We start from the raw sequence: 12,434 nt of genomic DNA, 5'->3' as shown, positions 1-12,434 counted from the left end.
GTCAAGCAGGAAAACAACTGTAGCATTCTGCCTGTTAAGACAACAACAGCTCGGTTTTTGCTATGGAAAATGAGTGAGCAGTGCTGTCGTTTTAACGGTGCAGATTCCAGAGGTGTTGAATGCAGTCGAGTGAAGCATTGTAGGCGGTCAGGAGTGTTTATCTGACACACACGCACACTGACTTCACGCAGGAATGCAGGCTGACGGCTTACCTCTCGCCGTTCTCTGTCAAGCAGTATCGATTCAGATGTGTTAAAGTATGCATTTTCATTTTGTTTCTGACAATTATGTGCTGTTTCTATCTTGACTTCATGTCCAACTGTCTCAGCAGCAGCTCAAATTTCTGTCATAGTTAATAGAAGTCTGTTGTAAGTCATTATTGTTAGCTTTTAAAAGTCTACGGTACTGTATATCATTGTTTAGATAGCTATACAAAAATCTGCATCTTTTGGAAATATGACACTTGTGACTTTTTCATAGGGCAAAATTTATCAACCTGTCTTAATCAGAGAGAGACATCATGATTCCTGTAGCATGAAGATCTACACATCTGACATCTGATCGTGTGTAAACACCAGAAAGGCCTGTCATAGAGTCACACACAATCCAAAACACACATGTGATATGCCCTGGGGCAGATTATGTGGAGAACTGGGGTGGTAATTCTATGGTATTCTTAGAAGCACCGTACTGAGTCTGGATCATATTTCACCCCAAAATAAAAAGTACATAAAAAATAAGAAGAATTAATAGTCATTAATAATGATATATTATTTAAAAGGTAGTATTTATTGTACTGAATTGAATTGCTGTCTGCTTAAGTATAAGCTGTTGACATCTATAATTTGCCCATCTTGTCAGCAGGTGAGTTCTGGCCACGACAGAGTTACCCAAAATTCAATCCGGCTGAGCACTCACAAACTGCTCCAGAGCGTGTCTCAGAGAGATACAGCAGCACGTACAGAGACACTACCACAGATATCACATGCAGTCGCACCATATGATATAGTGTGTGCCTGACACGTGCAGGCCTGTGTCTCAGAGGTATATTTTACTGTTGAGTCAGACTATTAGACAGAAATATCTAATATCAGGTATTGCCGAATTGCGGAGGCATGTTAACAAGTCGTATTTAAAACTCTACTTGAGGCGCAGTTGAATGAATCACTCTGACACACTTAAATAAGAAATGTGTATTCGTGTTAATAATCTTGAAAGAACAGTTCTACAGTCCTACTTCACAAAATACCAAATAAATCACTGCTGTTAAATTGCCTCCAGTGAGTTGTAAAATTCATAATGAAACCTCGATGAAGTGGTTTGTTTAAATTGCGCCACCACAGAACGATTCCGAAAATAACACAATCAGATATGTGAAGTTTCTAAGAGGGTTGTGAAATCTGTGTCATCTACAGTTGTATCTACCAGCTTTACAAAAAACCCCAAAACAAAACAAAAAAAAGACTGGGCAGTACCATGGTACAGTGAGGGTATTAGAGGGTACTCTGATATGGTACAGTGATCGTAGCAGATGGAAATACTGTGGCAATTTGATACTTACTATGGTACATTGTTAGTATCCGATATAATACTATGGTACATTGATATACCATGGTACAGTGATGGTATTAGGTGGTAATACCATGGTACTGTGATATATACCATAGTACAGTGATTTCTTCCGATGGTACTTTGATACTGTGTATACCATGGTACATTGATGGTGTGAGATGGTAATACATGGTACTTTGATATATAAAATGGTACAGTGGTTGTATCCAATGGCAGCAGCATGGTACTTTGATATATACCATAGTACAGTGATGGTGTTCGATGTAGTACTATGATACTTTGATATACCCCAAGGTACAATGATGGCATCCACTGGTAATACCATGGTATATTGATATATACCATGGTACAGTGATGGCATCCATTGGTAATACCATGGTACTTTGATATACCATGGTATAGTGATGGCATCTATTGGTATTACCAGGGTACATTGATATATACCATGGTACAGTGATGGCATCCATTGGTAATACCATGGTACTTTGATATATATATACCAAGGTACAGTGATGGCATCCATTGGTAATACCATGGTACTTTGATATATATATATATACCAAGGTACAGTGATGGTATCAGGTGAAATACCATGATACCGTTATACATTGTATGGCATATACCATTATTTACATGGGACTTCAAATAATACCATTCAACACAACATACCATGGTACTTTTTAGGACTTCTTCGTAAGTATTATAACTTGATTCTGTAGTTTCACAATTGACATTTAAAGCTGTGACACACAAAATGCCTTTGACCAAGGAGCACTGATTTAATTAGCACATTGCAAGCTGCAATAAAAATATTCATCAGCTTTGTCAGTGTAGGTTCACACATACAGAATGGCCATGTCACCCTGTGCCAGTTGAAAGCAGATATGAGTGTCGTTAACCTGTACTGAAATAGCTCCAAGGGGAGCGTTGGATGACGGCACACGCGTCAGAGAAATTACCCGAGCGTATGTGTACTGAAGGTGGACTTGCGCATAGGCATGTGTGTTTGCTGCATAACCCCTCAGTACAGGGTGTGTGTTTGTGCATACAGTGCACACAAAGTTCATCGACACATTCCACGACTTAACGCTGGCCGCTGACCCTCAAACAAACACAGGCCCACACACATCGTCTACAAAACCAGACCACCAAAATCCAAACATTAAACAAGAAAATGCTAAACTAACACTTATTTTGCACTTATCAGTTTGTGGGTAAAATCAAATGAGTTGATGTTCATCTGGAAATTTGTTTGAATTTGCATCAGCCATTAATAGCGAGCAGTCGAGTGTTTGACACTGGCGTAGAGTTCAGGGCCGCGGTTGGACGCTGCTGAGCTCTTAAGCTCTTGAGCTGCTGTTCTGCGTCTTTGGTTTAAGTGTCTCATTTCCAAATTACAGTTCAATCAGGAGGTAATTACAATCTTAGATTGAATTTGTTTTCTTTTTTTACTGCCTGGCTAAAGTGCGGCAATATGTGATGGCTGGTGCAGATGTGCTCCCTACCCCCCCACCCGTCGTTTTCGGAGGGGAATTTGTTGGTGGACAGACTGTCTTTTTTCTGATTCTTGTCATATTCATAGTGGACCAAATAGACACGGAAAAGTGAGGAAAGAAAGACAGACCCTTCCCTGCTACACAGTATGCAAAAAGCAGTATGTCAAATGAGTAGGATGTCCAAGTACTCCATATTTATGATACAGTACACGAACAATACCTGGATGACTTACTGTATCTGCTGAGAATTTGTGTGCAACCAGTGGACACTTTACTATTGAATTACTATACTATCGAATTCTGTACATATGCACATGTCCATACATTAAACAACACTTCTAGCTTCAGCCACTAGGGGCAGTGCTTCAAAATTCGGTAAGCACAGACCGATTTTAGCTAAAGAACTTTTGACCTTCTGTCACCAAATACACAGTGAGATAAGTCTGTAAAAAGCGAGAGCAAAAATATAGTCCAATGCCTGCAGGAGCATTTGACGAATGGCCATCTTTTCAAGTTATTTATGGTATGAGCTACAGCTGAGAAGCCTGAAACCACTGCGTGTGTGTACTTATAGCAAAGTTTGATGTGATTCTTCAGAACACATCATTTGGCCCCATTCATCAAGGTCTTCTTCGCACACACTCTGCTTGGTCAGCGTGGCTTTGTGGCTCTTTGAAGCCTGAGGGTTGATTTAAAAGCGCTAAAGCCTAGAGGAGCTGTGGGACACCTGGAAGATCTTGATTTCTCCTGAGGGCTATCGTTCAAAAACTTTTTAAAGGAATAGTTCACCCAAAATGACAATTCTGTCATCACAGATTGGGTTCGCTCTGACCCGTTCTGATGGTCTTTTGAGACTTTACTTTGCGTGCACACACATTCTTTCTCAAGTGTTGCTTTTTCTGCTCCGTCAACTCCCTCAAGCCACCCGCTGTTTGACTAACACTGTCTCTCTGCTCTTTCTCTCTATGCCCCTCCACCCTGTCAACCCCCTCCCCGCCTTCACCTCCACACTGATTTATAACCTCTTAATCTCACTGTTGTGAAGGACAGGCCAGCAAAGATGCCTGTTAATTGGTGTAAAAGGGGACCAAAAACAGCAGGACACTGCAAGTCCACTCATCTGGGACAAGAGCTTGGGAACATTCATAAGATTGATAAAGACTTGTCGTTTAAGAAACAAATGTTTCAATGTTTGTTACAGTTCTGTTAGAGGCTGCCAGTTGCAGTTTTAACCCCCTAAATTAAGAAACCCCTAAGTGACGATAGACTTACAATTATGACTAAGACTTTCTTAACGTAAAGGAATACTGTTGTTCTGCCAAAAATGAAAATTATGACATCTTGTTCCAAACCGTGGAACACAAAAGAGGATGTGACAGAGGCTAACAAACTGCATCTCCTTTTGTGTTCTATGGAATAAAAAAAAATGCAACCCGGTCTCATGACTAGTCATAATAATAGTACAAGATTGGTGAAAAGTTTTCTTTTTCAAAAAACATACTTTTACTTATATTTACTTACTTGTAATCCCTTAGGGTAAATTGCACTAACATCGTTCGTTGATTCATTAATCTTTCTCGAAGTTTAACCCTGAACCTTGTGATCATTTTTAATATTTTTTTTATAATAATAGTTTTAATAGTAATCATAATAGTTTTAATAATTATTATATGAGATAGCAAAATCGTAAGAAATCGTACAAGATGGCTCGTAAAATCATGACTTACTCCCTTAGAGTAAAATTAATGAATCAGCGAACAATGCTACTAAAATTCTATATTTATCCCTGAAACTGGTAATCTTTTTATATAATTTTAAATAATAAATGTTTTTAATTATTAATACGATATATCGAAATCATAAGATCGCACTTGTTGGCTCATACAAAAGCATACAACTTATACTGCCTTCAAGAAAAATAAACAAACCGACAAATGATGTTATTAGAATATTTCCTAACTGTATCTCTGAACTTGTAAACATTTTTAATCATTTTTAATAATAATCGTATTTGTTTTTAATAATTAGTATTATTATTAGTATGAGATTGTAAGAAATCGTACAAGTTGGCTTTTGCAAAAACCTAGTAATTGTTTTTAATAATCGTTTTTAATAATTAGGACAAGATGGAATTATTAGGAATAAATCCTTTTTAAAATATTAACCATAATCATTTTAGTAATTTCTATAACAATCCTTTTTAATAATATTAATAGAATGAAATTACATGAGTTGGCTCATTTACAAAACATACAACTTTTACTCCCTTAGAGAAAATTTAACGAACCGAGGAACAGTGTTATAACAATTTTTCTTAAGTTTAACCCCTTGCCCAAACCTAAACCTAACCATAAAGGTTAACCCCTTACACAAACCCTAAACATAACCATGGTTTTAATGGGAAAATCACTGTTTTGTACCAAGAAAGAAAACAGTAGGCTTTGGAACAAGACGAGTATATGTTGTTGATACATCAGTCATTCGCTGAAATTAATCTGAAACGAGTTACCAGATTTGTTCACAGATGTTTCCTTTCTTAAAATAAAGTGTTGGATAGGAGGCTAGCTAAAATGTGATGGCTGTATTGGATCGATTTTACATTTTTTTTGTTGATTGGTTGGTCTCTATGGGAATAAAAGTCGTACTTTTCGTACGAGCCAAGTTGTATGATATTTTAGGTTTCGCCATCTTGAACGAATAAAAAACGATTACTTGACTTTACGAGTTGTGATGAGACTATGTAGAGAAAGTTATGCAGATATGGAACAACACAAAGTTGAGGGTTAAATGATGACAGAATTTTCATTTTTAGGTGAACTATCCCTAAGTAAAACTGCAGTACAGACTCATGAAGGTGGTCATCAAGATAGCTTTTCAGGTGTCCCTAGTTTTTCTTGGCAGATCTGTGTGTGTTTGGTTCTGTTCTGCACTGTGAGTGATGGTGTTTGGACAGAAGGGTAGGGAAATACCAATGGGATGTTATTTTGACACTGTGAGGAAAGCTGGCACACCAAGCTTGATTTGTCGTCTTCTAACGTCTGACACAAAATCTAGCAGTGGTATCAAATGTTCCTCGAAAAGCAAGAGCTTATTGTTGCACAGATTTTTCAGTTGTTGGTGTACTATTCCTTTTTTTTTGTGGATTTTCTCCCAATTTGGAATGCCCAATTCCCAATGTGCTTTTAAGTCCTCGTGGTCGCGTAGTGATTCACCTCAGTCCGGGTGGAGGAGGACGAATCCCAGCTGCCTCCGCGTCTGAGACCGCCAACCCGCACATCTTATCTCATGGCTTGTTGGCTTCACGCCATCCACCGCGGCAACCACGCCCAACTCACCACGCGCCCCACCGAGAACGCCCCACATTATAGCGACCACGAGGAGTTTACCCCATGTGACTCTACCCTCCCTAGCAACCAGGCCAATTTGGTTGCTTAGGAGACCTGGCTGGAGACACTCAGCACGCCCTGGGATTCGAACTAGCGAGCTAGCGAACTCCAGGGGTGGTAGGTTGGTGTACTATTCTTTAAATATTTAGAAATAAACCCATTTGAGATTATCGCCTCCAGCATGAGCCCAAGAAAGAAGACATTAGGATCAAACTAAACCATTCAAGAATGGTTGTACAGGGAAGTTTACAGTTTATGTCTGAATGTCTATTGCTGTCTAACTCCAGCTTCAACCTCACAGCTCCATTATGAAATCTCTCAGATGGAGGAATATTTGCTTTCCCCTCCAGTTTCATCTTTTCTCATATCCTGTGTCTGTGTGTACCTCATATCCCAGTGCACAATGTTCTCTCACCTTGCATTTGGTTTTTTCAATATCTACACTATTGTCCCTATTCTGGGCTTCTTTCTTTGACATTTAAAATGCCAAGGAATTAAAATACCAGCTGAGGAAGCCACTAGAAAGTATGAAACCCTAAACTCACAAACATAACTTGGCCAACACTGATGCACGCATACGTTATTAAGATATATGCTTATAAATATACTGTGGAAACGCCCCTAATGCCTTCAAATAAGAATGAGATTGAGAATAAGAATCATAGCAAAACCACATGTTTTGTACAAGAAAAGAAAAGCAGAATCCAGTCTGGTTTTCAAACAAACTTCATAATTGAAAGGGGAATAGACAGAAAATTGGATTTTATTGGTGGTTTGTAGCGTTGTGCTTTCCTCCAAACCTAATTAAACTTAATTAAACAGTATTGTGTGCCTGTTTTCATGCAGCTTAAGATGGTTATCAGATGTCTGAATGACATTGCTCACAAGGCGGCTGTTCTGCATATCAGCTTTGCTATCGTAAACTAACGCTGAACTCTGTGCTTGCACCGACATACTGAATAGTCAGAGTATAGAACAGACATCTAGTTAGCGTCTACTTCAGACTTTTAATGCAAAGATCTCAAAATCTAGAAATCTGACTTTCAGTTAAACAAATTCAAACTAAGGCCTGTAATGTGTGAAGATCTGGTTGCTTTATGGTTTGATGTAGTCCAACAGAGTGCTTTGTCTGTTTGTGATGCAGGTCTGAGTCAAATGTAAAGTCTGGCCAACTGATGTTTAAACGTTCAAGTGTGCACCGTTATTGTTCTGGAATACAGAGATTTATGTAGCACTGTTGCAGAAAGACACTTATTATCACTTGAATATACGTTACAAATTAACTGGTATACATATCAGCTTTACTATCATAAATTACATGGGCAGAGATAAACTAAGGGTATAGAATGGTTAGTATATATAGTATAAAACAGACATTTTTGTGTCTGTTCTTAATGCATAGACCTCATGCGCTTCAATCATTACTGATTTAAGAGAAATCTGATCTCACAAATTCTATTTGTGATGGGAATATACCAAAATAAGACCTGCAATGTGCATAAGACTTTGTTACGCAGCTTCTGATGTTTATAAAGTAAATGCAGTTCATATTTATCGATATGAACAGAATTGTTCACACTATAGTTGATGTGTGCACTTATACAGTTCAGTAATACAGAGATTTATGTAGCACTGCGGTGGAAAGATATGTATTATTACTAGAATATACTGTATTCTAATGAAAGCAATAAAACATTTGAACAAAATTGTCAAGTTTGCTGGCACACAATTTCTTTTTATAGACTTGTACACTAACTAAATGTGTTATTTGTGGCTTTCTCTTGGCTGAGCATCTGTTAGGCTACAGTATATCCTAATGTTTCCCTCTCTTCTGTATTTTCAGTATATTACATTATATTTATATTACATATATTATATTACACATTGTGTACTGTATGACATTTCTATGACTAAGACAAGAAGTTGTAATACTTCCTTTTTCACCTGGACTAATTTTAGACTTTGCACCACATGCAAATTTTGAAACAAGAAATAAAGCGGGCTTTGAGTCACCGCCACTACCTTTGAACTCCTGTCAAACAGGCTAAATGAAACCTGTTTTTAGACATTTGTTTGTCGATCCTTTAGACTGCCAGAGTTTGGTGTGAGACGCACTGCTAAAATAAAGCCAAACTGCACCAAAAAAAAAGATGTTTTTGTCCATCTGCGGTCAAACGCTTGGAGTTATCAGATCATTTTCAGTGAATAAAGTGTTTGCAGTGGTCGTGCAAAGCTTTACATTTATTCCACAATTATTATATACCATGTAAAACTGTCTTATGTAAAGAGTCATCTGTAATGTACATATACAGTATATGCACAACATAAAGGTACACATGCACAAGCATGCACAGTTAGACTAATTACACTGTAGTGCACTGTTTGCACCAGCTTTGAAATTCTCCATCCATATAATTTAACTAATGCAATGTTTATAAAACTATCAGCCAGCTTTGAAACTTTGTTGCAACACTTTTTAGTCTTTATATATATATATATATATATATATATATATATATATATATATATATATATATATATATATATACAATGATGGTTGCAGGTTGCATTTAAGAAAAGCATCTGCTAAATGAATAAATGCATAGTGTAAAGATGACTTTATATGATTCATATGTGCAGTTTTGCTGCACATAAGCTTGAATTTGAGATGCAAAGTTTCTCTGCATGCAAAGTTTAAAGTGGATAACAGTGCGATGAATTTTTCCTAAATGTAAAAAAAAAAAAAAAAAAAAAAAATTAATTCTCGCCTTTTTCACTCTTTACACTGCGTTTCACTCACCAGCTCGAGCGCATCAGCCGCGCACTGGAGGTAAAAACGCACCGCGAGAGTCCCGAATGCGTTCCGTCAGTCCTGCGTTATTTATCCAAGAACTCGCGTTTCTCTCCAAATTATATAACAAATGTATTTCTCTTATGCACGAGTAGAGCTTATGTGTAATGCTTTTGATAGAAAGTCCCTTTTGGAAAGTGTCCGCGTAAAGGCGCGCAGTCCAAGTGTCCGCGGACCGAAACTCCGACGCTTCTCCGCTGCTGTGTTGGGTGAATCGGTGAGCTGTGAGCGCTGAACGCTTTAACTTCACACGGGGAGGAGCGGCGGGAGCGCGCGTGAACACCGTCTGTACACTGGAGAGCACGGGCGCACGGCGCGCGCAGCACAAGAGAAGCCATGCCAGGGTTTTTTTTTTGTTTTTTTTTTTCGAAGTTGCATCTGAACTCGTCAGACTGGTATATGCACACACATGCACTGGCATTTGTGACACATACACTGACATTTGTGCTTTTAATTGATATACGTTTTATTTACATCTCTATTGTGTTAGGGGCATAAGAAATTTACCTAAAGAAAAATCATAAGCTTATAGTATTTAAAAAAAAAAAAAAAAAAAATGTTAAACGTGTATATAAAAATACTAGGACATTATTATTACTATTATTATAAAAAAATAAAAAAAAAAATATTTTATTATGAAAAATAACTAAAAATGCATTTTATGAAAAATAATTAAAAAATGATAAAATAAAAACAGTATGTTTAATTTGTGCTGTTTTTGCATACATTTTATTGCTATCACAATTTGGGGCATAAGAACTGTAGAACAATTATTGGCTAATAGTATTTTAAAGATAACTATAATTAAAAAATATGAAAATAGTAAATTGTTGCTATTAATATTAATTAAATATTTTGATAAAAAATGTAATAAAATATTGTTGCATATTAAAAGGATTTGTGCTTTTTTATATACATGATTGACATCACGATGGGGTTTGGGTCAGAAGAATAATTAAAGACTTTAAGGGTATTTAAAAAAATAACTAAAAATGTTTATTTAAAAGTAAATATGGAAAAATTATTATTATTATTATTAATAGTAGTAGTGTTAGAAGTTGTAGAGCAGCTAGAATTAAGATGTTACTTTTTTACTTGTGTTATTCATTTGTATACATTTTTAACCCTTGTGCATCAATTTAAAAAAGTTACTCAGAGGACAAAAATGTCCGCGTCAAAAAACCGCCATAATAATATTATATATTCATATTATTTTCCACTTTCAATTAGTTTATTTTTTTAACCAACATCAGTCCTGATCATAACTACCAAATGTTCATTCATTTTCAGGATTTTAACCCTTTAAATGCCAGTTTGTTTACATAATGCCACTGTTGTTTTTTATTTAAAAAAAATTAAATGAATTATTTTCCATATACTAAATGCTAAGGGTTATTTTTTGTTTTTTTATTTTTTTGGATTATCACAGTCAGGGATATGACAATGATTAGCAACAACATTGATTTTGATGCATTATTATTTTTTTGCAGTGTCAGAAAAAAAAAAAAAAATAAATAAAACTTGCACTCAGGACATTAGAGGACAAAAATGTCTGCGTAAAAAAACCGCCATACATTTTTTTATATATTCATATTATTTTCCACTTTCAATAAGTTAATTTTTTTTAACCAACATCAGTCCTGATCATAACTGACAATTATTTCATTTTCAGGATTTTAACCCTTTAAATGCCAGTTTGTTTATATAATGCCACTGTTGTTTTTTACACACACACACAAAAATTTCTCAGTACACACTTACAAAACACACTCTGACATCCATACTAACACACACACACAATTTTAGCTGCATCATTTATTCAACTGGCCTGCAGTGCTCTATAACACAGCAAACAGAAAATAGGGAAAAAGCATGTATTTGCTCCATAGGCTAAACATGAGAAAAATGGCGCCATCTGGTGGAAAATATTAAAAATGTAAATTTTGAAGCCAGGGCTCCGGAATGAAAGCATAATATCATAGAATTCATGATTTTATGCTTTAATGGCACTGAGATCAAATATTGCAGTTTTAATGGGTTTCAATGGGGACATTTTCACTGAAGGTCCTGAGTGTAACTATTTTGTGTACACAGTGTATTATAGATGTATTACAGGAACTGAGGTTGAAATATCAAAATTCCCCCCAAATATACACACCTTTGACAAAATTTATGCCGTTGGTATTAACAGCCAAAATGATAAAAAAAAAATAAAATAAATAAAATGAAAAAGACAAAAATGTCCCGAAGGTCGCACAAGGGTTAAAAAAAGTTTTTATTTGTACTTTTTCTTATTTGCACTGTATTTCTTGTTCTCATTGATTAAAAATGAACTTTTGTGTCTTTATTTTTCCATTTCTTTTTTATTTGCATGGAAAACACATTTGAACTGACATCGTGTATGACAAGTTCTACGAATATATCTTGCCTATATATTTTTTTGGAAAAATAACATATATAATTGAAATGTTAAAATGTCTTTTGAAGTTTGAAAAAAAGAAACTAAAGTACAGAATGACCTCTGTAAGATCAACTAGGACTTAATACAGTGAGATATTCAGTCTCAGAGATATTAAAAATAAGAACTGTGTCTGCCACAGTGGATGACATGAATAACTCACTCTCAGAAGGAAACGGTGCACTGAGCCAAAACAGGAAGTATCATGCAAATGGTGTAATGATGTCATTCAGTATTCAGTACTATGATATTGTTTAAAATTAAAAATAAAAAAAACAGAAATGAAAACACAATTGTTATGTAAAAATACATTTTTATACTAAAAGAATTTAGAAATGTCAAGAAATGGATCTAGTTTTTGATGTACAGTATAACTTTGAACCTTTGCATCCTGCCTTCATTAAATATGAAAATGCCCCTAGATATTGTTAAACATATTAAAATTATACAATTAATTTCTAAAATCCTAAAAATAGTTAATGGTAAAGAATGAGTGTGTCCAAACTTTTGACTAGTAGTGGATGTAAAATGTGTTCTGTACGTCTATTGTCTTGGTTTATGGATGTGAACCGGCCTCATTGTCTCTTAAACGTGTATAAAGCACACATACATGCACGTATGCAGACTGCACATCTGTGATGCATTACATTGAACGGCTGCAACATGTAAAC

The 12,434-nt window shown here is 35.9% G+C and overlaps 2 protein-coding genes across 3 annotated transcripts in view; one reads left to right on the top strand and one right to left on the bottom strand.

Annotated features, from left to right (window-relative positions):
- The window catches only part of vasnb (vasorin b), a 32,240-nt gene extending 22,354 nt beyond the window's left edge, over positions 1-9,886 (bottom strand). Inside the window, exon 1 of the mRNA XM_051714147.1 lies at positions 9,255-9,886. The gene's annotated coding sequence lies outside the window, so the exon portion shown is untranslated. The remainder of the gene's footprint in view (positions 1-9,254) is intronic.
- Positions 1-12,434, top strand: part of coro7 (coronin 7) — a 171,743-nt gene that overhangs the window by 121,537 nt on the left and 37,772 nt on the right. The gene's annotated exons all lie outside the window — the stretch shown is intronic.

Source organism: Myxocyprinus asiaticus, chromosome 13, assembly GCF_019703515.2.
Source record: "Myxocyprinus asiaticus isolate MX2 ecotype Aquarium Trade chromosome 13, UBuf_Myxa_2, whole genome shotgun sequence".
Classification (NCBI taxonomy): domain Eukaryota; kingdom Metazoa; phylum Chordata; class Actinopteri; order Cypriniformes; family Catostomidae; genus Myxocyprinus; species Myxocyprinus asiaticus.
Note: the sequence above shows the minus strand (reverse complement) of the source record. Positions and strands in the feature narration are given on the sequence as shown.